At 35.9% G+C, this 26002-nt stretch overlaps 1 long non-coding RNA gene across 1 annotated transcript; it reads left to right on the plus strand.

The window, feature by feature from the left end:
* Positions 1 to 15307: 15307 nt before the first annotated feature.
* LOC103095127 (uncharacterized) lies at positions 15308 to 25401 on the plus strand. The gene is made up of 3 exons (XR_472758.2): positions 15308 to 15611; positions 24099 to 24267; positions 24965 to 25401. It is a non-coding gene; the product is annotated as an uncharacterized LOC103095127 (long non-coding RNA).
* The last annotated feature ends 601 nt before the right edge of the window (positions 25402 to 26002 follow it).

Here is a 26002-nt window from a genome sequence, read left to right on the forward strand (position 1 = left end):
AAATCTATCTCATTATTTTAAAGTTATATTACCTATAATATTTCAGGCCTTCCTAATATTGTCTTATGGTTTTTCTATTAAACTTTTATTATTTTTCTCATTTGTCATAATCATAGAATGATATGACTTTTAAAAATGAACATACCCTATTTTTCTTGAACTTATTTATTCCCCTTTATACCTATTGAATCATATTGGGAGATGATAGTCAACATTCTTTGTTTTAGACATAATATAGAACTATATTTCAAAGGATCTCAAATTTTCATTACCTTTCTCTTGTAGTAGCAGAGGATATAGTGATCCACTCAATGTCATAGAGTAAAAGATTTTCACAGCTAAAATACTGATGCCATAGGAAAACTAACTGGATCAAATCCCACTGGAAATTGAACAAAAATTCAAGCTGATTAAAGTCGCTGTTTGTTAGTATAGGCATTAAAGCTATTGTTTTGATTGTCAGATCAGAATAAAAAGAAAGCTCATAAACAATATTCTTGCACTGGAATCCTTGCTGTGTTTTCCTCCTATAGAGCATTAAAATGCTTTTTTTTTCTAAGAATTTTCAAGTTCACTTTTTAAAAAATCATCTGGACTATTACAATCTCTAAACATGAATTTCTAAGCAGAGAAAATGTTTGGGGGAGAGGGTGATATTGAGGCTGGAGGAAATTATGAGGAAGCTACAGTGTTGAAAAAAACAAATTTTCTCAAATAATAGTTCACAAAATAGTTCACATACACTATTCTCACAACCACATGAAGCATGTAGTTTAAAGATAAGGAATCTAATATTCAAAAAAATATGTTGAAATAATTAATTAACTTTTATTCAGAAGCCATATATTGTAATCTTCCCTAAAGAGACTAACTTGTAGCAGTGACTAAGTTAGTAGCTCCCGTCTAGTGAGAAATCAATGTGTTTTTCAGCTACCACGGCAGAATTCTGAAATGAATCTGGGAAAAACCAATAGAGCATATCTTGCTTTCAAGAGAACTAAAGAGATATTCTCTTTTGGAATAGGAAAACAAGAATAGAGTGTCTTTTGGTTTCTACAATAAATCTCAACTGCAGTGAATTTCAGGCTGCATTTCACAGAAGCCTAGAAAATAACATATCCTCTAGGACATATTTAATTTGTGTCTATCATCTTCAGGAACTAAAACTCCAGGGTATGAAAAAATGAAGAAATTCATACTAAATATTTTAAACTGCTCTCAAATTATGAAATCAGAAGAAATTAATTGACCACCTATTAATTGAGTTTTCTTGGGTGAGGGTCTTTATAGAGTTTAATGATTCAAGATGATCAAAACTTCATTATTTACCTCTTCCTCCAACCTCCTACACTTGTATAATGTCAAAGTATAGAGTTTTTTAAAAATCTGTAAATTATGTTACTGACTTAGGCAGATGGATGGGGAGTGGTAAAGAGTATAGAAATGAAAGTGAATAAGGATTCCATGATTTAAACAGTCTTTCATCCCTTTGAATATGCATTCACTCATGCTTGCCATTTACAGATGACTTTCACCATCCTTTTACTCTGCACAGCTAAAGAGGGATAGTAGTGGCAAAGGTAAGGAATTAGATCAATGGTCTTGTGTTGCTATGAAGGAAGTGTTTTTATAGGTGAGGAAAATCAGCCTCAGAAAAGTTATGTTTTCACCAGAGTCATGTAGCTAGTCAACGAATCTGAGACAGGATCCAAATCTGGATTTTTCGAGCTCCATATCCAGCTTTAACTATACATATCTTTCACTAATATTTTATTATGAGGAATTTTTATACTCATTATGTTTTGATTTTCATAACCCTAACTTGTCTTTAAATCAATAATAAGTATTGATTCCAGGACAGGTGAGCAGTAAAGTCTATACATTCGGGGTTAAGTGACTTGCTCGGATCACACAGCTAGGAAGTATTGTTGGACAGATTTGAACCCAGGACCTCCCATCTCCAGGTCTAACCCTCTATCAACTGGGCTACCTAGCTGTTCCCTCAACAAGTTTTAATGGCAGACCTACATTTATGTCAAAGACAGATTTACAGACTATTTTAAAATATTTCATTAAATTTGTTCAAAACCAAATATTTTTTTTCTTTGTAAGAGGTTCCATATATCATTGTTCCTATAAAGTCTATATCATCTTAAAAGTAAATTTTATGTGCTTCCCTTGAGTTTCTTCCCACTTTGAATATGTATCTATGAATCTTGAAATCTTGATAGCCTAGTAACTACTTGTGCTGCTCCTCTATCTTGAAGCGTTAATTAGGAGTCCAACTACCACTGTTCTCTGATTACTTATTGTGGTATGAAGAGGACTTTTGTTTCTTGCCTTTCATGATCCCCTCTATTGCTAGTGCCCTTGTTCACAAATTAACTAGTATTTAACTACCTTGTATTTGTTCTTTGTAAACTTGTCCATATACTTGTTCTCCTTCCTGTAAGAATATAAACTTTTTGCAAGTAGAGATTATTTCATTCTTTGTCCTTGTATCCCCATGTACCTCACGCAATGGCTGGCACATAGTTGGGGGTTAAAAAATAATGCTTGATTGCAATAGATGAGTGAAAGGCTTGGTTACAGTGAAGGATTGAGCTGTTTTCCAAAGATCAGACTAGCTAACTAAGAGAGAATTAGCATCCATAGGCTAATCTCTACAAAATGGCAAAATTTTCAGCCATGGCAACCTATGAAACAAAGCAAGACAAAGTAACGTCAGTAAGCTATGTACAACTCCATAGCCTACAGTAATGGTGGTAGGGTTGTGGAGAAGAAGGAACTGAACACTAAAAATTTTAGTTTTTAGACCATCTACAAACATTAACCTAATTGTGATGAATCTACACATGAGATGCATATGCAGTGACCAATAACTAGACACACTCCTGAATGAACTTAATTATATGAAAATTAACATTCACACTACAAACAAAAGCAGAAAACTACTTAAAGTTGCAATTAAATGTCTCCTAAATTAATATTAGAGGAAGACATGGAACAGTGGGCAGAGTCAGCAGTACTGTGCCTCAAAAGCAAGAAGTAATCTTATTTCATGGGAAGGCCATATCCTCTTGCTCTGTTCACATAAGCTAACACTACCATAATTTAAAAAAATTGTACCAAGTTTTTTATTCAAATATATTTCATAATTACATGTAATAACAATTTTCAACATACGTTTTCTGAAATTCTAAGATCTAAATTGTTTCCCTCCTTCCCTTCCCTCCTACCTAGTCAGTAATAAGGAGAAAATGATTGTATGAAGTAATCATGTTCATTATAATAATTCTTCCATTCCCATATTGGGCACAGAAAATAAATTGACCCATGGGAAACAAAGTTACTTTCTCCCCTATCTCTTCTCTTTTTCTTATTTCTTTTTTCCTTGGTATTATTCATTATATCCTATATCTTATAATGTGAAAATATTATAACCCTTCATCAGTCTATGTGACCCCTAAATTCACTAATCACTCTATATGACCTACAGTACAACTTACTATCAGGCCTCTTATCCAGTTGGGCATAGTTCTCCACCTTCCTAATTGTACTTGTTGAGAAGCAACATAATATGCTGGAAAGAGTACTGGCTTTTGAGTTGGGAGGATATTAGGACAACTCTGACCTCTTAGGTGGGGATCTGGCCAAAGCAAAGTGCAGAAATCACCAACAGAGATGAGTCAACAAACAGCAAACAGGTCTGTCTACTACAGCTTCAACTTTAGGAACGTTCACTCTACAGAAAAGGTAGGATTTGAGCAGTAATAAGGGAAAGATTAGGGTCCCTCTCCTGGTGTTGGAAGAGTGGCACAAGATCATCTGGGTATTTGACCATGTCCAAGGAAGAGAAAGCTCACACCAGTGAGAGTGGTCACAGAGGGCTAGGTAACTGCTGGTTGTGGCATTCCATTCCAGGGCAAAGGAGCAAGCTGATGCTTTATGCTGCCTGAGGGACTATAGGGAGTCATAGCTCAGGGGTAGAAAGGAGTACCTGAAATCAGTCATAGACTAAGGTGTGAGCCAGAGGAGCAGTGACCACATCCAGTGTTGGACCATAGAACACTGGAATAATCAAGAGACCAAAATTTCCCCCATTAAAAACATTAGTATAAAAACCCCAAAGCCTGGGGTATTATCCCCTATATCCCAGAAGTAGGATCCAACCTTAACATAAAGTTACCAGCCAAGAAATAGGAATTTCTTAATTTCTTATAAACAATCAAAAATGACATTTGTTAAAAATGAGCAAACAAAAGAGAAAGAACCTGATTACAGATAACTGCTATGGTGATAGAGAAGATCAGGGGTCAGACAGAAGAAGATAAAACAACTCCTTATAAAATTTCAAAGAAAAATTTAAAATGATTATAAACCCTAAAAAAGTTCTTGGAAGAGCTCAGAGACTAAAAATCAATGAGAGAAGTTAATGAAAATTGATAAAAGTAATAGAAGAGAAGCATGAAAATTATGAAAAGAAAGCTAATTAGAAAAAGAAATCCAAACTATGCCCAAAGGGCAATAAAAGACTGTCTGCCCTTTGATCCAGCCATATTACTGCTGGGTTTGTACCCCAAAGAGATAATAAGGAAAAAGACTTGTACAAGAATATTTATAGCTGCGCTCTTTGTGGTGGCAAAAAATTGGAAAATGAGGGGATGCCCTCCAATTGGGGAATGGCTGAACAAATTGTGACATATGTTGGTGATGGAATACTATTGTGCTCAAAGAAATAATAAAGTGGAGGAATTCCATGGGGACTGGAACAACCTTCAGTAACTGATGCAGAGTGAGAGGAGCAAAACTAGGAAAACATTGTACACAGAGATTGATACACTGTGGTACAATGGAATGTAATGGACTTCTCCATTAGTGGCAATGCAATGACCCTGAATAATTTGGAGGAACCTACAAGAAAAACCACTATCCACATCCAGAGGAAACACTGTGGGAGTAAAAACACCAAAGAAAAACAACTGCTTGAATACATGGGTTGAAGGCATATTGTTGGGGATGTAGACTCTAAATGAACATCCTAGTTTAAACAACAACATGGAAATGGGTTCTGATGTAATACCCATTGAAATTGTGTGTTGGCCATGGGAAGAGTGGGTGGAGGGAAATAATGTGATTGTTGTAACCAAGGAATAATGTTCTAAATTGACTAAATAAACTTATTCAAATGGAAAAAAAGAAAAAGGAATCCAAAAACTTTCTGAAGAAAATAACTTCTTAAAAATTAGAATTGGGCAAGAGGAAGCTAATTACTTCATAAGATAAGAAGAAATAATATAACAAAATCAAAATAATGAAAAATAGAAGAGAATGTGAAGCATTCATTAGAAAAAAAATTACCTGTAAAACAGATTGAGAGATGAGTTGTCAGACTGGCTGAAAGTTGTGAGTTTTTTTTTTTAAATCTAGACACTATACATCAAGAAATTATTGAGAAAAAATTGCCCCCAAATTCTGGAACTAGATAGTAAAATAGAAATTGAAAAATAATGATCATTGCCTAAAAAAATCACCAAATAAAAACTCATAGGAACATTATAGTTAAGTTTCAAAATTCCCAGGTCAAGGAGAAAATATTATAAGTGACTAGAAAGAAACAGTGTAGTAGTAGTAGTAGTCTCTCGGTAACCGAGGATGACTATTGTCTTTGTGTGTTTTTGTGCACAAATTAAGTGGAAAAGTCGATGCACAGAGACAGTCCCACTCTCTCGGCGTTGGAAGCCTGGGTCCAGTGGCACGAAAAGTCGATACATCTGGAGACTTCTTCAGCTGCATTGGATGGCCATTGTCTTTTGTGCTCCAACACGCCCTAAGCACTCCACAGTGCCTTGCTGTATCGCCATCTCAGCCGTTGAACCTTCTTATTGGTTTCTTCCGTCTGTTCAGCCAAAGCAGTCTTCACATGCTGGGTGAGCAAAGCCCTAGTTCACCAGGGGTCCACGATGACCCAATGGCTACCCTCACAAGGTTTAGCCGGCCTGTCAAAGCCATTGCCCGGGGTGTGGCCACTGCCACATGCTAGCAGCTACTAGGAGCCACAAGTGAGAGCTGGGTGTTAGGTGGGGCTCAGAGGCTGGAGAGCTGCCCTAGGAGGGCATGACAAGCCTTCCATACCAAAGATATTACTCCTCCCTGAGCACCCCATACACCCAGAAAGAAACAGTGTAAATATTGTGAATCTGTAGTCGGGATAATGCAAGTATAATATAACATAACATAACATAAGATAACATAATGTAATTAAAGGAACTGGGTTTGCAACCAAAAATAATCCAGCCAGCAAAGCTCAGTATAATCTTGCAAGGGAAAAAAATAAATATTTAATCAACTAAAGGACTTTCAAGTATTCTTAGGGAAAGACCAGAATTGAACAGAAAATTTCATTTATAACAATTAGGAGAAATATAAGAAAGTAAACATGAAAGATAATTAAAAGAGATTTAATAAGGTTATATTATTTACTTCTTATGTGAGAAAGTGATATTTGTAACTCAAAACATTTTTCAGTGCTAAGGCATTTTGAAAGAGTATATATAGATAGAAGGTTTGGTATTGATTTGATTATGAGGGGGTGATTCTAAAAAACAAAATTGGATAGGAGAGGTAAAATAGAGCAAATTATCTCTTAGAAAAGAAGCCTGAATGGAAGAACTATTACAAGGGAGGGATAACCCAGTGGAATTGTGTGTTGGCTATGGGAGGGGGTTGGGTGGAGAGGAGGAAAAGAATTTGATTTTTGTAATCCTGGGAAAATACTCTAAATCAATTAATTTAATTAAATTTTTAAAAAAACAAGGAAGGGGTGAATAGGATAGGTAGTACATCCTACCCTATATGATAGTCTCATCAGAACTGGTTAAAAGTGAGAATAATGTACACATCTAGTACAGTATAAAATCTTCTGAAGTTACAAAAAAATGAGAAGGCAAGAGGATAGGAAAGCAACCACTGACTCTTACAAGGATGTGTGGATTAGGATGGCAGTGATCAGAGATAAATTGGACTTCTGAAGAGGAATAGAGTAAAAAGAGAGAAAGAAGAATAAACAGTGAGGGAAAATAGGATGTAAGGAAATACATAACTAGTAATTATGAATGTGATTGGGATGAACTCACCCATAAAAATAGAAATGGATAACAGAATAGTGACACTTAACATTTTAAAGATCAACCTCCCAGGAGATTATAATAGGAATTATAGAAAACTGATTCAAGTTTTTAAATATTTGTCAATGAACACTTGTGAATCTTTTGTGTCTTAAACATTTCCTTTGTCTAATAATAATAAATTTAATTTAAAAAACTGTCCTCTATCCAATCTAATTTGCACATTTAATACTTTGCTAGAAGAAATCTCTATTAATCTCTACACATGAACAAAATCTGAGCTATGTTTAAATGATTGTCTCTAAAGTTCTACCCTGGGATGCAGCCATGATGGGCCAGTGATAGCAAGGAAAAAAATGGACTCTCCTCTAGCTACCACAGGGTAGCAGCTGCCATGCTTAAATGGTACTTACTTATATTCTCTGATACTATCAAAAGAAATCACAATTGAGGATAGGTCACTCTCTTTTAAAAGTCCACTGCATCATCAGTTCTTTCTCCTCCATGGTCAATAAGGGAATTGCATTAGTACTGACCACTGGAAATAACCAGTGGCTTCACCATCCCCAATACACTCAATGACTTTCCACATGCTCAATTAGAGTCAGACAGCAAATTTATCACCAGTAGGGGAAAACCCCCTTCCCATACATCTATGCGATTTAATGAAAACTATTTAATTTCCCTAAGATTAATAAGTGAAGCTGTTCAGTCAGGTATCAGCTATACCACCCCAGGACTAAGGAATAATGATTAAAGATAAATTAGTAGTCTAGAAGTACAGGATTTGAGTAGTTATATAGACTGTCTGGACCTATAGATATTGAGAATTGGCAACTAAATTCTGATGGTTCTGGTAAACTGAAATTGCTATCAATTCTCCAATAGGCTCCTTGGCAAAAAAAGGAAGTGCATGGTATGGTTATTCCTCTGCTGATCCATGTGAACTATTTGCTTGGCCAGAGACCTTGATCAGTAATGTAACAGTGAACTAGTACATCACAGACAGAAATGGTGCCTCATTTCTAGTGTGTCCTGGTTTTATGGGCATTCCAATTTATAGGTTTAGGAATCATATGATGAATATCATTCAATACAGAAAGATGTTTGTATCAATAAAGAAACATTTTAATATCATTAATATGTGTGTTTATCACATATTTTATTAACAACTACTTCATAACTAACATGGTTATTGGAAGAAAAAATAAAATAAAACAAAACAAAACAGTGGTTTGCCCACATTTTTGTTGCCCTCACCAGCATATTGCTATTTTACTTGCCTGTCCAAAGTACTTCAGGATTTACTTATCTCTTCCAGATCCAAAAAATGGTTACTTGTTTCATTTATGTAGTTACATAAGTTGATGAAATAGCAAGTCTAGTCCCTATTGCCAAAACTTGTAGTCAATTCTAAAATATTTTATGGTTGATTTTCCATTTTTTTAAATTATAGATTACAAAGGTGAAATGTTTTACATTTAAGATTAGATGGAGAGAGTAAAGGATATACTTAATATTTAATATTAATATATTTAATATTTTGGGTTAAACTAAATTAGTGAATTTTTCTATTTATTCTCAACACTAAAGAAAAGATTGATAGGAAAGTGATTGAAATCATTGTTGATGATGAAATGATTTGATAGAATTATTCATTCAGCCATCCCGGCCCTGCCTCATAATCCCAGAGAGCTAGCCATCTGTGTTTCCTAATGAGGGCTCCTTTTTACAGATGTGAGCTGAGCAGACATCTAAAAAATATTTGTTTAGGGGAATTAGCAACTAATAATCTGTTCTCTTTGCTAAACTTTAGAAAATTCTCGATATTAATGAAGATTTTAGCTTTAGTGCCATGATATTCTTAACAGTCTAAGAAGAATTTTTGCTTTTACTTTCTACTCTAGCTAATGAAAAGAATTCCATGGCATCAGTGACAGATGAGTCAGAATCTTCAGTTATCTAGGGTGATTACACTGCACAGAATAACAGCTGTAGTTTCCTTCTATATGCATGGGGCTGAATTCTGCACAAAGCTGATATGCAATTAAGAGGAGTAGCATAGCAGGCTGTCAAGAAGTGGCATGTGGAGATGACAACATCCTCCTATGCCCCAAAAGACTTTTGGGGAAATGAATTGTACTGAACTTACAAGCTATAATGAATATAGCCTCAGAACTATTAGGCAGAGATAAATACTCAAACCCAAGGAGAATTGGCATTGAAGCTCTACTGATGCTTTTCTTGAAATTGGCAATGAATCCTTTTGATGAGACCATCCAGATAATATACAGATTTGTTGCTCAGAAAGTGGATATAATAAAAAAAAGTAAGTGCACTATAAGCCAAAATAAATTAAAAGAGTAAATCATTTGAAGATGAAACATGAATATAAATTAAAAGGGTAAATCATTTGAAGATGAAACATGAATATATACAATATGTGAATTAGGTTGGAAATAAATCTGATTAGCAAACCTAAAAACTATTTATGTACAATTAATCACTCTGGAAAAAAATCAGAAGTTGTTTTAGAATCTTCTTTGTGTCATTCAATCATTTGGCCATGTCTGACTCTTTTGTGACTACATGGACTATAGCATGCCAGGCACTTCTGTCCTCCATTCTCTCTCAAAGCCTGTCCAAGTTTATGTTCATTGTCTCCATGATGCTCTTTATTCATCTCATCCTCTGCTGTGTCCTTTCTTTTTGCCTTCAATCTTTCCTAACATGAATCTTTTCCAATGAATCTTGTTTTCTCATTATGTGGCCAAAGTATTTAAGCTTAGCTTCAGTATTTAACATTCTTGTGAATAGTCTGGATTAATTTCTTTAAGAATTGACTGATTTAATCTATTTGCTGCCCAGAGAATTCTGAGAAGTCTTCTCAACCTTCAAAAATATTTCAGCTTTCTTCCTAAAACATAATGAAAAATCCAGACACGTTTTCCAAAACCTGAGAAGTTATCTTAAAGGGATATCCCAGGTTTTCTTATTTGCCTCTCAGCTATTACTTACCTTTACATATAGATGCATGTGTAGATAGAGTGATTGATTGATTTATTGATGAATAAATAATATGCCATATCTTTTCCAAGATCTATTTATTTCATCAAATGGAGATGACATCCCACCAACACAGATTCCCACTGACTTGTCTTAGTAGACAAATCCAAAGGAGTTGCATGAAATTACACTCACATAGCAATGAAGGGACTTGCCCAGGGTCATGTGCCTACTAAGTTATTTCTATACAATTCCCAGTTTCTGTTTTGTGGCATGGAGGCAGGACTAGACCTATTATCTCATTGGCCTACGGAATTCCATCAAGGAAACTCTCTCTCTCAAAAGCAGATCAGCAGGGGTTCAGGAAGTTATAGTTGTAGGGAATTGCCTACTGGGGGCACTGAGAGGTTTAGTGACTTTCTCAAAGTCACACAGCCAGTATGTGGTTTTTCAAAGATGGCACTTGCAAACTTTCAAGTGCTGTATAAAATGCCAATTATTACAATCCCTTTTTTCTACTCATTGAGATACTTCCTTTTTTTCAGTCCCTTGTCATCTCTTAGCTAGACAACTATATTATCCTCCTAATGGATCTCCCTGCCTCATCTCTCTCCTCACTCCAATTCTTCCTTCACACAGCTACTAAAGTGATTTTCCTAAATGACAAATCTGGCATCACTCTGTATTTTGGGCTTTTGTCCCCAAAGTATCTCATCTAATACATTTTTCTCCTTTCCTTAAAGATACAATTGACCTGTCTTGAAGTTTGTTTTGTTTTGCTTTTATAATAAGCCCTGTCAAATGAGCTTTCATAAATTTGGTTTTCTAAGGACAACAATGTGATTTCATACAGAGTATTGAGGACTTGCCTTGGGATCAAGAGGTAAGATTCTCTATTTTTCTCCATTATGGGCTAACATTTTATTTGAAAAATGCTCTCATTTTTCTTACCTATTTTCTTCTTTAATATGGAGAGTGAAAAATCATTTCTACTATTTATCATATTTGTATGTTATGAAGATGAGTAGAAATTTTGCACAACATGTGAAAGTTTCCTCAGAAAAAAGAAAATTCATTACATATTGCTGTCACTATTTCTTATTTAATGTATAAATGGAATTACTTTTTTTAAGAGTAAGCTTGTATCTTTTTTTAATACTACCAAAATCCCCCCAAATTCCTGCTTCTCCTTTCCCATAATTAATTTTTAAAAGCTATCTTTGCTGCCATATATTGAAGAAATTTGTAAAAAAAAATGGAAAATATTTATTTACTATGCTATTTTGTTTGCTTTTTTATTATCTGTTTCTGAAGAGACCCTCTCCCCCAAGATGCTAAATTTACAAAATGGGGTCTGATTTAAGGAACTGTCCCTAAGAAGTCTTTATTTTTATTTTTATTTTTTGCTTTCTCTCATTACTTGAGTTTACCCTGGAAAACTGCCAAATACACTCATGTCTAGGTTTCCAAAAATGTAGGTAACATGATCCACAGCTCAGGTACAAACATGCAAGATAGCATGTGTATATCAGATAGAAGATAGTCTTTATTTCATTCCACAGAAAATACAGAAGATGCAGTATAGAGACATGGATATGAAAAACACATAAAAAGCTAAAAAAAATTACAAAAGTCTGTAAACATACAGGAAATGCATAAACATGTTTTTAGTAGCTCATAGTTTTCACTCAAAGGGAATCTGAATTTATGTTTTCCATTAGGGTAACCCTTTGATAATCTGGTGAACGCATATAATCTTTCCTAGAATTATTATATAACTCTGTAGTTTAGGTTTGCCACAAGAGTGGGGTAGAAGGGAGGCTATTACTCTCCAAATAATTTTTTTTCATTAGAGGAATGTATAATCTTATCTATATATGTTGTTAGAATGCCTGTGGAGATTGCCAGATATTTTATGAATTTTGTAGTTGTTTTCTAAATTTTATTTTTTATTTAACAAAAATCTTTTTTTCTTTCTCTCATTCCTCCCACTTCCATTGTAAAAGAAAGAAAAATAAAACTCTTGTAACAGATATGTCAAACAAAATAAATTCCTACATTTTCCATGCCCTAAAAATATAGATTAATCTGCATCCTAAGTGCAGGACCTCTCTATCAAGGGATGGTTTGGCATCATGGTTAGTCATTTCATTGATCAGAGTTCTTAAGTCTTTCAAAATGGTTTGTATTTTCAAAGTTGTTATTATTCAAAACATACTCCTTGTTCTACTCACTTCCTTCTCCATCAAGTGATACACATCTTTTCAGGTTTCTCTGAAATCATTCCCCAAATCACTTTTTTATAGCACAGTAGTATTCCATTACATTAACACACCATCATTTGTTCAGTCATTCACAAGTTGATGAGCATCTCCTTAGTTTCTAGTCTTTTGTCATCCCAAAAAAGAATGATCATTAATAATCTTGTACTTATGAGTCCTTTTCCTTTCCTTTTATCTTTTTGTTGCATAAATCAAAAGTAGCATCACTGGGTCAAAGAGTTTATACTCTTTATACAGTTTAGTAATTTGAGGGGCATAGTTCCAAATTGCTTCCCAGAATGGCCAGACTCATTCACAGCTCCATCAATAGTATATTAATGCATCTGTTTTCTCACAGTTTCTCCAGCATTTGTCATTTTCCTTTTCTGTCAACTGCCAATCAGATGGACATGAGGGAAAACCTCAGAGTTTCTATCATTTTTGTCTCTATAGTACTGGTGATTTGGATCATTTTTTTCTTCATATGGTTATTTGAATTTCTTTCTATGAAAACAATCTGTTCATATGTTTGTTCGTTTATCAATTAGAAGATACTTTGTATTTATTTTGAATGGGACCTCCCTTTCTATTGTTTACTCCAGTACTTTCATATTTCTATTCATTTTTGTAGGTTTATTTTGTATCCTTCTACTTTATTGCCGCTATTAAATATTTCTTTGCTAATTCTCTAGGTTCCAAGTAAACCACATGATATCATCAGTTAAGGAATTAACTTTGTAGTAATAGGGAAACTGGCATTTCTGGGTCCCTGCTACATAATTTCTGCTATTAAAATGATCTGTAATAAATTAGATGGTTTAAATGTTTCAGTTCACTTTGACAAAAGGGTCAAACTTCTGTCAGCTCAAATTTATAGTGATACCTCATCCAAATAAAGCACTTTACAGAGAATGTTCCTCATAAATACCCTATGAGGTAGGCAGTTCATAGTAACCCCATTTTAAAGAGGAAGAAACTAAGACTCAAAAAGATTGAGCAACTTGTGGAAGGTCATATTGTTCATACATGACAGAACCAGGATTCAAGTCCAAGTTTTCTAGTACAAGTTTAGCACTTTCCGCACCTAAAATCATCGAAAGGATCAGTATTTCAAAACAGTAAAAAACTAATGCTTATTGATTACTGATTAGAATATATAGGTATTAACCTTAAAATATTTTAATGCTAAAAATATTGTCATCAATATCAAACTCCTTGATAATTCATTGTTAAAGTATTAGAATTCTATTTTTAAAACATTAAAGGGGGATAGCTAGTTGACTCCGTTAAAAAGAGTCAGGCCTGGATATGAGAAGTCCTGGATTCAAATCAAGCCTCAGGTACTTCCTAATTGTGTGACCCTGGGCAAGTCACTTAACCCCAATTGTGTAGCACTTACCACTCTTCTGCTTTGGAACCAATATTTAGTATTGTTTCTAAGATAAAGTAAGGTTTTAAAAAAGAACAAAAGGGAAAATTTTTCATTGAAGCCAATATAAACAGGGTTTTTTTCCCCCTTTCTCCAAAATGACCATTAGATTCATTTTGTGTTTTAGGGTTTCGAATATATTTGAGAGGGTTGATTTAGTTCCTTGCTTGACTATATTTTAAAAAAAAAACAACCTATTGGGTTTTTGAAGCTGGTAAAGTCTTATCACATCATTCCTATATTCTGCTTATTTTCCTTAATAATTTCATTTGTCTTTTTATGAATTCTATCACCCATTTTATTTTGACATAATGGCCTGCCTTTAATCTTAAAGTTGTGTTTAGACAAGGGAAATGGAGCAGCACATGTAGGGGTAAGGGGTCATTCATTATTTTATTTTCAAGACTGACATAGAGTAACAAAAACATCTGGTTTCAATCCAAGAAATATTTGTTAAATGCTTGGTGTGCGAGGTACTATGCTAGACACTGGGGATAAAAAGATGAAATAAGACAATCCCTGATTTCTAAGAACTTACAGTCTAAGAGGAGAAGAATAAAACACATGCACAAAAAACTATGATACAACAAAGAATATGATAAGCTTTAAGGAATGGTCCAAGGAAAGTGTTCTAAAGAATTTGAAGATAAATAATTTTCAAATAAGTAGAGAAAGAACTATCAAAGAAAACCCAATGAAAGGCAGACACCTGACTTGGGCATTGAAGGGAGGGAGGGATTTCATCATGTAGAGAGATGGTAGGGGAATCCATACTATCCATGGGGGACAGTTTAAAAACAGGAGATGGCAAGGTTGGAATGAGAGATGATGAATGGTCTGGCCACAATTACCCAGATCAAACATCTTCCTGAAATGTCTAGATAATGAATCACTAGTAAACTAAAAGAAAAAAAAAAGATCTTATGAGTTAAAAGGATACACATTGTGTTAGCACAGGGCAGCAACATTCTCAATTTTTATAAAAAAGCAGATAGACTGCAAAAATGAATGGCTTTTGCATACAAACAGATTGAGCTATAAGGGTATAATTCTGTTTTTCTTCCTCCCATTTTGCTGTAGGAATTGTCAGCTGAATAAAAGCTTGACATGTAGAAAGAATATGGTTTTGCAGAAACATTTGAGAAGAAACTTTGCAGGACTGGATTCCCTATTTTGTCAAGTTACCTTTTTTGTATGATGTGCTAGACGTGTTCTAACACTTGTGGTTGGCTGAGTGCTTTGCTATTTGGTGAAATGAGCAGCTCTTTTGAAGACATATTTAGCAGGTGAAGGAAACATCATTTTTCTTTCCTAATCTTATCCCCTTTTAAGACTAGCTTTATATAATATTTTTATGACATTTAATGGTAAAAATCTGTTAGCACTCCAACTTATTATCTTCTCCTAATCAGAGGATCTTAACCTTACATATAGGAACTTGATTGTTTTTTTTTTTAAACATTTTGACAGTTCTATTTCAATATAACTGATTTCTCTGATCCTGTATATTTTATTTTATGCATTTAAGTACATTTTTTCTGGGAAAAGGTTCATAAGTTTCATTGAATTTCCAAAGGGGTCTAGTCCAGGATATAAAAATGATCAAGAACTCCTGCTTTAAAGCGAGAAGATAACAGAGGAAACCAAATCAGCATACTCCTTTAGAAACATTCCTAGGACTAAAGAAAACAACACCAGTTGCAGAATGTTTATCTGTTCTACATTGACTTGATCTAAAGAATTAAGAAAACTCCAATGAAGAGCTGACACCTGACTTGGGCATTAAAGGTAAGGAGTATCATGTAGAGAGATGATGGTCGGGGAATCCATACTATCCATGGGGGTCAGTATAAAAAACAGGAAATGGCAAGGTTGGAATGAGAGATGATGAATAGCCTGTGTTATATGAATAGAGCAATCAGTTCTGGTCATAGAATTTGTTCTAGTAGAACCATAGAATTGCAGTTCTGGTTCACATTCCCATGTTTTCAACATAGACAATTGACAAGTATTCATTAAATGCCTTCAATGTGGCAGTCATAGTTTGTACTTTCTTACTTATCTATTTAATTTCATTTAGGGTAAAGGAAGGAGGTGTATATATATATATATATATATATATATATATATATATATACATATATATATATATATATATATGTATGTATGTATTTTTTTGTACAAGCACCTATGCACATGCCTTATGTTAGGATAATTTAGGTTCATGACCTAATCTAAATTTAATTTTTGGTCGCCAGGGAATAACCAAGTCAGTTTGGAAATCTATGGTGGTTCAATGTAGAGGGAAGAACTCATGAGAAGAGAAAGGGAAAGGGTATAGGATTTCACCCGCCTGGCCTGTGCCAGGGGGAATTCAAAGTCCTCTGCCACAAGGTTTATGAGGAAGATTAGAGGCTTCTAAGTGGATAGGGTTTGGAAGGTAAAGGAGGAAATATCAGCCTAAACTCTGAGAGAACTCAGAGAAGAGCCTCACCTGAACTAGGTTACTAGGCTTCCTACAGTATGGTATCAAGGGAAACTCACCACTAAACCAGACAATAGCTGCTGCCACTCCAAGATGCCAAGACACTCAGCAAGCTGACACCAGACACCTCTCTGCTGCAAAAGAGACCAGAGAAAGGAAGTGATGCCAAATATATAGACAGTTTTACGTCATTTTCCTGCATCTCACCTGTACCAATGGTAGCTTGAGCTTGACTTAGGATAGCCCAGGGGTCTGTCAGCTGTTTTTGATTTGTCGTTTGCTAGCACATGTCTATCAAAGGCCATCCTCCTATATACTTAATTCTTAAGTATGCCTGTAGACATTCCTGATTTTGTTAGACTAAGTAGGGTGGAGTAATCTAAAGTTCACACTTATTGTCCCTAGGAGATTTTAAGTTCTCACATGAGGATACCATAGGTCCTTTGTTACATTCCCCACAACACCTTTCAGTTCTATACATGTGTCCCAATTCTCTCCTCAACTCCTGCCTTCATACTAGGGGACTTCAGTATACATATGGACTCTCCCTTAAATATCCTAGCCACTTGGTTGCTCAATCAGTAGATTGAGCATTTCCCATAACATGCTTCTCCACCCCACCTCAATCACACTTAAAGATTGTCATATTCTTGATCCTGCTATTGTTGCTCAGTCATTTCAGTCATATCTGACTCTAGATACTAGAGTGGTTTACCATTTTCTTCTCTAGCCCATTTTACAGATGAGTAAACTGAAGCAAATGGGGATAAGTGACTCACTGAAGGTCATACAGCTAGTAAGTGAGACTGGATTTGACTTCAGGTTTTCCAGAGTCCAGGTCCAGAGCTCTATCCTTTGTGGTACTTAGCTGGCCCTTGATTTTGCTATCACCCAGAAATGTACCACTTCCATGTTCAAGAATTCTAAAATCTCCTTATCTTAACGTAATCCATTGCCTTCTTACCACTTCCCTGCATTCCCTTACCAAACGCTCCTCTTTGTCGACAACAAAGCTCACAGTTCCTTGATCCCTCATTTCTCTTCCAGGCTTCTTCTTCAAACTAGTCACTTTCTCCTCTAGTTCCTATTTTGACTTATTGGTGAACTTATTCAACATTACATTTGTCTTCTCTTGAATCTCTAGCCCCTTCATAATTCCACCAATTATATTCTGTCAGGCCTCAACCTTATATTTTTCTTACCGTTCACTGTTTTTACACCTACATGGATGCTGCTGAAAAAAGGTAGAGATAAACATGCAATCATTCTGACTTGTTTTAATGCAAATTCATGCAACATACACTCAGATGAGCTCTCACTACTGTTAGGTAATACCTCTCTAATCAAGTCAGTATTCACTCTCCAAAGTGGCTTTTCCAAATCTTTTTATCCTCTTTAAACATTCCAACTCTCTTCTGTTCTGAATCCTCTTAATTGAGAACCTCACCTCCTATTTTACAGGGGGAAAATGAGGTTATTTGCTATGAAATCTTATGTCAAATCATTCAAATGTCTTCTGCCACTATCTCCTTCACCTCTTCACATAAAGAGATGACCTTATTCCTTACTGAAGCTAACCTTTCTGGGGCAGAGTCAATATGGCTGCTTAGAAGCAGCAAAAGTCCAGATCTCTATGAAAACCCTTCCACATCAATCAAAAACAAAATGCTTCAAGACGACAGAAAACCAAATTTAACAATAGGACAGAGCTGGGGGACCCTCCTGCTTAATTCAATTTAAAAGGGTATGTGGAGAAGGCTGAATTCTCAGATTTAAGGAAAAGGAGGAAGGAAGGTCCCAGGACCCTTTCCCCAACCTACTCTGCTGAGTCTCTGATGGTCACTGGAATCTTGAGGTGAGGGCTCCATCCCAGAGGGAGTGCCTTGCTGCCACAGCTGGGCCAGGTCTCTAGTCACAGCTGTCAGGGAGGCAGCTGTAGGAGAGGCACATAGGGGAGGGCAGCCTGGTCACAGACAACATTCTCCATTTTTGGCCTCTGCTTCTTGAAGTTTTGACTGCAGGGCACATACATGCAGATTAATCTAGTCTATCAATAGTTCAGATAAGAAGCCTTAAAAGGACAGGGAAGCTCAATCTCCAACATCCCTCCCCCACTGAAGGCACTGAAAGCCACCATAAAAGATAAGAATACTGCTAACTGGAATCCCAGGGTGAAGGCTACAATTATGACAGAATACCTTGATAACAGGGTGACAGAATTCCTTCATAACTGTAAAAATGGAGATTTGAACTCTGGACTCCATTCCCCAGAAGTCCTTGCTCACTTCCTAAAATGCCTTGTAATCTCACCTGGGCCGAGATCGAGATGGGGTATTTAATCTGGCTGTAAAGGCTTACAACCTTGCACTCTTTCCTACTTCCGCTTCCCAGCAGACGCGTCTCTTTCATGATGTAAGTGAGGTTGTCTAGGCCTCTCTGGGCCTAGACATGTGCTTTGTTATTCTGTATTTTCTTTAATCCTTAACCTTTAATAAACCTCATAAAAATATAATACTCTTTGCAGAGGGAAACTGATTTCTACCTGCCTCAGTTTCCCCCAAATTTTAACTCTTACATAATAGGGCAGGAAGCAGAGCTCCCTTCAGCCTCCATACCTTCACCTTTTAATATTTATTGGGAAAATGTGTTGGGAATTGAAGAACAGGGGATAGTGATGGTTTTGTAATAGGGAATGGAGGAGTTGAAGGGAGAGAGGGAATATGGCTGCTGGTGAGATAAAAGGAGAGCTAAGCCCCCTGCCAAGAGTCTGTTTTTGAAAAATGGGGTTCCTGAGAAATGGGCCACTTATGATAACCTGAGGGGATGTCTTCTCTATAGATTGATGTTGCAGACCCCATAGCAGGTAAGCATGAACCCTCCTGAGGGACAAGCCTTCCCCCAGACCAAGGTCACCAAGCAGAGGTCCAATAAGGATTGTTTATAGTTGATTGGCTGTCCTGAGGTTCAACTCCTTCTATGTCCCCTGAAATGTTAGTCCTCTTATCTGACTATGATATTCAAATAAAGATAAATTTTAATGACAAGTTTGGATTGGAGAGGTATCAGGGAAGAGGGAAGAGGGTTTCCCTAGATGAGGTTTTTGAGACTCTCTCAGCTTTTGAGATGAGGCCAGGCCTCGCAGGCTGGTGGGGGGTTTCTCTTATTCCTGTCTATGCTAATCTGTGCTAGCTTTCTTAATTTCAAAAGTCTTAGCAGTAGACAGCAAGTGGAAGAAAAGTTCTGACCTTCAGAGCTGGTTGGGCCTGTCTCTTCAGGCTGATGCCCCTAAAGACTGGCCTTACAGTTCAAACTGCTTCCCTTAAGTCCTTTTGTCAGTGACATGATTACAGGAATCCAGGGAGAGCACACAGTTGGGAAGATCTGACCTCAGGGCTCATTAATACTACATCTGCCTAATCTAGTCAATCAGCAGAGCAGAGAAGAAGCCCCTTCAGGACAGAATAGCCCAAACCCATAGAACCAGCACATAATCAGAAGAGCAAGATTACAGTCAATAACCGGGAGGGGGGGGAGGGGGAAGGGAGAGAAGGAAAAAATATGAGTAAACAACAGTAAAAAGAAATTACAATCAATAGCTTCAATCTAGGTAATGAACAAAGAGCAAATGGAACAGAGGATGAATAAGGAACACCAAGCAAAAACTCAGAAACTACAGTGAATTCGATATAGGCTTTGAAAGAACTCAAAACACAATTCAAAAAACAAGTAAGAGAAGCTGAAGATAATTGGGAAAAGAACTTAAAAAGCAAAATAAGTCATCTGGAAACAGAGGCACATGAGCTAAAACAGAAAATAGTATCTTGAAAGCCAAATCTGACCAACTTGAAAATGAGGCAAAGAGAGTGGAAGGTGACCTACAAAGAAAAACATACCAGAAGGAGAAAGATAACCAAAAAGCCAGGGATGAAATTTAGTCTTTAAAAATTAGAATCCAACAAGTAGAAGCAAATGACTTCACAAGGCAGCAAGAGTCTATAAAACAAAATCTAAAGAATGAAAAATTGAGGAAAATATGAAACACCTCATTGATAAAACCACAGACCTGGAAAATAGATCCAGAAGAGACAACTTAAGAATTACTGGACTACCAGAAAATCATGACAAAAGAAAAAGCCTGACATCATTCTACAGGAAATTATCCAAGAAAACTGCCCCAACATTCTTGAACAAGAGGGAAAAGTGGAGATTGAAAGAATTCATAGATCGCCTCCTACATTTAATCTCTAATTGACAATGCCCAGGAATGTTATGGCCAAATTCAAGAACTACCAAGCCAAGGAAAAGATATTACAAGCTACAAGAAGAAGTCATTCAGATACCATGGAACCACAGTTAGGATAACACAGAACCTGGGTACATTCACACTGAAGGACAGGAAGGCATGGAATATGATATTTCAGAAAGCAAAGGAATTGGTTCTACAACCAAGAATCAACTACCCAGCAAAATTGACTATATTCTTGTAGGGGAAAGTATGGTCATTTAATAAAATAGAAGACTTCCAAGCATTCATAAAGAAAAGACCAGACCTGAGCAGAAAACCTGATGCCCAAACACAGAACTGAAGAGAATTACCAAAAGGTAATTAAGAAAAGGGAAAAAACTTTTTAAGGGACCCAATAAGTTCAAATCAATTATATTCCTATAAGAAAAGATGGTATTGGTAATTCTTAAAAATTGCTATTATCATCAGGATAGCTAGAAGAAGTATACTTAGAGGGTATAGTGACAAAATGCAAAGGATGATATGTCAAAAAATATAAAAAACTAAGGGTAAAAAAGAGGATAATTCTAACAGAAATGGAAAAGAGATCAAATGGGGTAAATATATTGCATAAAGAAGTACATTGGGGGGTGGGGGGAAAGGAGGGAACATCAATACACTGGAAGGGTGAAAGAGTTTGGAGACAGTCTCTAAGAAAATTTTAATCATTACAGTAGAAAGGTTTGAAAAGTTTCAAATGGAAGGAAAACCTCCAACTCCAAATTCAATCATCATCATTATCATTGTCATCAATATCATCAATAACAACAACAGCATCAACATCAACATCAACATCACTAACATCAACATAATTGTCACCACCACCATCAACATCATCAACAACATCAATATCATTATTACCAACATCAACAACAGCATCATCATCATCATCATCATCATCATCATAATCATCATCATCATCATCATCATCATCATCATCATCATTGTAATCAACATCATCATCAACATCAACATCTAACTATCAGTCTTTTACTGGCCCAGGAAAGATTTTTTTCTGGGTGGCCTAATTTAATAGCACACTATGCAGAGTACTAAATGAGAGCCAAAACACCTAAACTCTAGTCTTGAGGGCTACTGTGTCCTTTGGGGGTAAAAAGAAAGCCTTCTTTTTCCTAAAAAACAAAACAAAACAAAACAACTAACCCCTCTACCTGGTTAAGTAATCCCATTCCATCCCATCCCCTTCAAAAAACTATCTCCTCTTTCATCCCCATTTATCCCCATTTATTTTTAATCTCTCCCTGTTTACTGGTTCCTTCCTTACTGCCTGTAAACATGCTTATGACTCCTCCTCCTGAAAAAGAAAAAACAGCTTCTCACTTGATCCTTCCATCTTTGCTGTCATCTCTGCTATTTGTGGCTAAACTCTTTGAAAAGATCATCTACAATAAATGCCTCCATTTCATCGTCTTTCATTCTCTTCTAACACTTTATAATCTGACTTCTGACCTTATCATTCCACTGAAATTATTATCTCCAGGTACCATAAATCTTTTAGATACTTCAGTAGTCTTTCATTCAGTAGTCTTTACTCAATCCTTATTCTCCTTGATTTTTTCTGCTTCCATTAATACTATTAGTTAACATCTTAATATTCTCCTCTTCAGATTTTTAAGATACCATTCTCTCTTGGTTCAATTCCTACCCATCTGACCATTCCTTTCCTGCCTCTTTTTTTTTTTTTGGATTCTCTTCCATACCATGCCCCCTAACAATAGGTAACCCAGGATTCAATCCTGAGCCCTCTTTTCTTTTCCCTTTATAATACTTTACTTGGTGATCTCATCAGCTCCCATGGTTTTAATTACTGTCTGACAATTCTCAAATATATACATAAAAATGCCATAGTCTCTCTGCTGATTTCCAGTCTCCTATCTACAACTAACTTCCAGACATCTCAAACTGAATATTTAATATTTATCTTAAATCTGACATGTTCAAAACAGAAATCATTATCTTTCCCCCTAAATCTTCTCCTACCTCCTAACTTTCCTATTACTGTAGAGAGAAATACCACCCTCTCAGTCTCTCAGACTCAAAACTTGGGTGTCATCATTGATTCCTCAGTATTTCTCCCCCCTCTCATTATCCAATCTATTACCATGGCCTGTCCATTTTACCTTTGCAATATCTCTCCAATACGTTCCCTTCTCTCTAGTGACACTGCCAGCACTCTAGTACAGGACCTCATCAATTACACCTGCAATTGGCTGTTGATGGCTCTTCCTTCCTCAAGTCTCTTCCTGCTCCAACCCATCCCATATTCAGACACCAAAGTGTTTTTTTCCCCTAAAACATGTCAGAATATGTCATACCTGCCCACCACATCCAATAAACTTCATTGGCTTTCTATTGACTCCAAGATCAAATAAAAAAAGGCTCTCTTTGGCATTAAAAACTCTTCATGACTTAACCTCTTCCAACCTTTTCAGTCTTCTTATACTTTATTTACCACCATATGCTCCTTCCCCAAATGAAGCGGGCTTCTTTCTCTTCCAAGAACAAGACATTTCATTTCTCAGCTCTCTGAATTTTCGTAAGCTTTCTGCTATCCCTGAATTGTCCTCCCTCCTATTCCCTGCCTATAGACTTCCCTGAATTCCTTTATTTCCCAACTAAAATCCCTTCTTTAACAAAAAGCTTTCCCCAACCTCTTTCTTCTTTTTCTTAATTATTTCCTATTTATCCTGTTTTTAACTTATTTGTACACATTTGTTTTCTTGTTGTCTCTCCCATTATGAGTCTCTTGAGGACAGGACCTTTTTTTCTGCCTCTTTTGTATTCCCAGTATTGAGTTCCCAGCTGAGTACCTGGCACATAGTAGGCACTTAATAAATATTTATTGACTACTGACTGACTAGCACCTAGCATATTGCTAGGCCCTTTGTATATATATATATATATATATATATATAAATATATATATATATATATATATATATTATATCCATGGATACTGATAACTATTGGCTTTACTAGCAAATTTAAACATACCCTTCTAAGAGAAAGAAATGCTAACACAGAGATCTAAACCAAGGGCCCCTCTGGGCCTGAAATTCCACTAATTTTTAAAAAAAACTAATAATAATAGTTTCTCTATCAAAACTGTTTCTTTTTTTAACTTAGGGAGAAGTCTTTTTTGAGACTAGAAGAGGGGACGTTGGTGGTTCAGTGGATTGAGATAGAGGGCTGGAGAAGAGAAGTCTTGGGTTCAAATTGACCTCAGACAGTTCCTAGCAGTGTGACTCTGGGCAAATCACTTAATCCCACTTTGCCTGGCCTTTTTTTTTTTTAAGCCTTAGTTGTTTTATTGTTGATTAGATAAATTTTTGGAGTTACACATCCCTCTTAGTTTTGAGATTCTAGTGTCCATGACAATCATGGAGAAGTAGTGAAAGTGCTAAAGATGAACACTGAATGAGGAATGAAAGAAAGAATGCTCAGAGGGTATCTATCTGCCTTGAATGTGGTTCCCTTTCCCTAGGATCTACCAAAGAAGCTTCCTTTTGGGGATGGGAAGATGGGCATAAAGCTGGTCAGCCTATTCCAGTCCAGAGCCTGCACACCTTGGACTCTTCCATTGACTGAGGGAGCAGTCATCTTCCAAATTTCTTTAGAAATGTAGGGAAGCCACTGGAGAACTCTTCTGAGAGGTATTCCATGTTTCTCTTCATCCCCTTCCCTCTTCCTCTGTTCTGCTAAGGGATTGGGCCAAGCATTAGCAGACAAGTCCAAGGACACTGGTTCAGGGGAAAAGTCTGTACAAATAAAGTCACTAAATTCACCATATTCTATCCTTTATTACCCTGAGGTCCACTAAAGGTGGGAACAGAGAGATAACCAAGCATAGGGTCTTCTGCCTTGGAACCAAAACTTAGTTTTAATTCTAAGATAGGAAGTACAGTTTTTAAAAAAGAGAGACTAGAAGAGAGAAGTTATCTTGACTTTAGTGAACATTTACAGCAGCTCTTATGGCCTTTGGGGAGGAAAAGAGCTGAATGAATTTTAATAGCACTGAAATCCCTGCAAAAGAAAAAAAAGATCAGTAACACTTTGAGCACATGTTGGAGATTACAGGCTTATGTTTTTTTTCCCTTTAAGTTTATTTATTTATTTAAGAATAGTTTTTCATAATTACATGAATCATGTTTATTCCCTCCTCTCCTTCAAGCCCCCTCCCCTAGCCAATGAGTAATTCCACTGAGTTTTACATGAATCATTGTTCAGAACCTATTTCCATATTACTACTATTTGCAATAGAGTATCATTTAGAGTCAGCATCTCCAATCATATTCCCATCAAACCATGTGATCAATCATATGTTTTTCTTCTGTGTTTCTGCTCCGACAGTTCTTCCTCTGGATGTGGATAGTGTTCTTTCTCATAAGTCCCTCAGAACTGTCCTGGATCATTGCATTGCTGCTAGTGAAGAAGAGTTGATTGTACCACAGTATATTAGTCTCTGTGTATAATGTTCTCCTGGTTCTGCTCTTTTCACTCTGCATCAATTCCTGGACAGGTTTACATTTTGATTGGATGCAAGTTGCATTTCTCCTTTAATTCATTTCCTTCACTAACTTCTTGAAATTTCTGTAAGGCTGTCATTAAAATGTTTCCTCGTTTGCAGACTTTTTCATATTATTCTATGAACATTTTGACTAGTCAATATTTCTTTGGGACTCTTGGGACTTTGGTTATTGTATCATGAGGTGATGAATGAAATTGTGACATTGTCTTTGAAACAAGTATGAAAGACTCATCCAAATAAATTTTCACAAAAAATTTTATATGCTAGGGATGAGGACTGGACTGTGATTTCATTGCTAAAGAAAATTCGTGGGGGATGAAACTACTCCTTCTACTTCTCTTCTAAGTCACCACTTTCTCTACAATTCAAGTGTTAAATGTTTACCCAAAACATTGAAAGATCAAGTAGCTAATGCAACCTGGGCCACATAACTAGTATATGTCAAAAATAATTGTGATACCAGATTTTTAAAAAAAGCAATAACAGATTTTAAGAAAGAAAATTAATCATCTTCAGTGTTTAGGAGAGTGTCAAGATGGTATTTAAAAGGTTGAAATAAGTCCCATTTTGTAAGATTTTTTTCTCCATTTTCAAGAAATAAATAGCTACTAAAGTTTGGTTCCTTGAACTAAAACTTTTAGTTGTTGAATATCAAAAAATCTCAAGACTGATAATTTGTGGGATGTATATATTAAGAAAGTATATTGGAATTCAAATTCAAGCTGACTTAAAAGTGCTGGGAAGTGAGCTTACTGAAGCAATGAGGCTGTTTACCCTTTTTAAAATCATATGAAAGCCATAGTTCTGTATGTCACAGTAACTCAATAAATATTAAATACTTCAGCATTGACTATGAGAGA

This window comes from Monodelphis domestica, chromosome 5, assembly GCF_027887165.1.
Source record: "Monodelphis domestica isolate mMonDom1 chromosome 5, mMonDom1.pri, whole genome shotgun sequence".
Classification (NCBI taxonomy): domain Eukaryota; kingdom Metazoa; phylum Chordata; class Mammalia; order Didelphimorphia; family Didelphidae; genus Monodelphis; species Monodelphis domestica.